Raw genomic sequence first — 786 nt, 5'->3', positions numbered from 1 at the left:
TGTCAACTGCTGAGTGAATGAATGATTGTTTTATGAATGTTTACTAAAAGTTAAATGTTTACTAAAAGTTACTAAATGTTACATGTCCAAATAACCTATTTCATTAACCTGTTGTTAAGTCTTAGCAATATTTAACATCCTAGCAGAGTTTTTCCTATGAACATAAACTGTGGGTACTCCCAGCATTTTAGAAATTTTTTTTAACAGTACCTTTTGAATGTTTTCTTGAGACTTTCATTGCTGTTATTTTTAATTTAATTTTAAATGACTATTAGTATAATGCCATCATTCTCAATTTAGTTTGCAGTAGGTGTTTTGGTTAATTCTACAATATATAATAATTCATATTTGCATCAACACTATTTTTGGTCTATAATTTTCCAAATCTACTTGCATGAAGAAACTTGGGAAGCATCATGTACTTATAATGCTCCAAAGTATCTTTGCCAGTTTGACCTATGACTTCTCTCTAGAGAATCTCCCAATTAAAGACAGATCATGTCAGAAATATGATTCAGTGAAGCATGTGAATGAACTCATTCACATATTATGGTGTGAATGAATAGCAATGACATACCCCAAGAATTTTAAATGGAACAGAGAAAGATAGATGTTGATTTGCATGAAACCTAAGATGGTAGTTTTTTTGTTTTCGTTTTTTTTTTTTTAAATAGAAACAAGCCTTGTTGGTGAAATAATTTGTTGTAAAAGTAAAATCAAATTTAAAGAAAAAAAGTTTTCATCATTTCTCCAGGGCATTGTGTATGATAGCACACACTGCAAATC

Source organism: Carlito syrichta, unplaced genomic scaffold (genome assembly GCF_000164805.1).
Source record: "Carlito syrichta isolate Samal-C Ts95f unplaced genomic scaffold, Tarsius_syrichta-2.0.1 Scaffold304043, whole genome shotgun sequence".
NCBI lineage: Eukaryota > Metazoa > Chordata > Mammalia > Primates > Tarsiidae > Carlito > Carlito syrichta.
Note: the sequence above shows the minus strand (reverse complement) of the source record.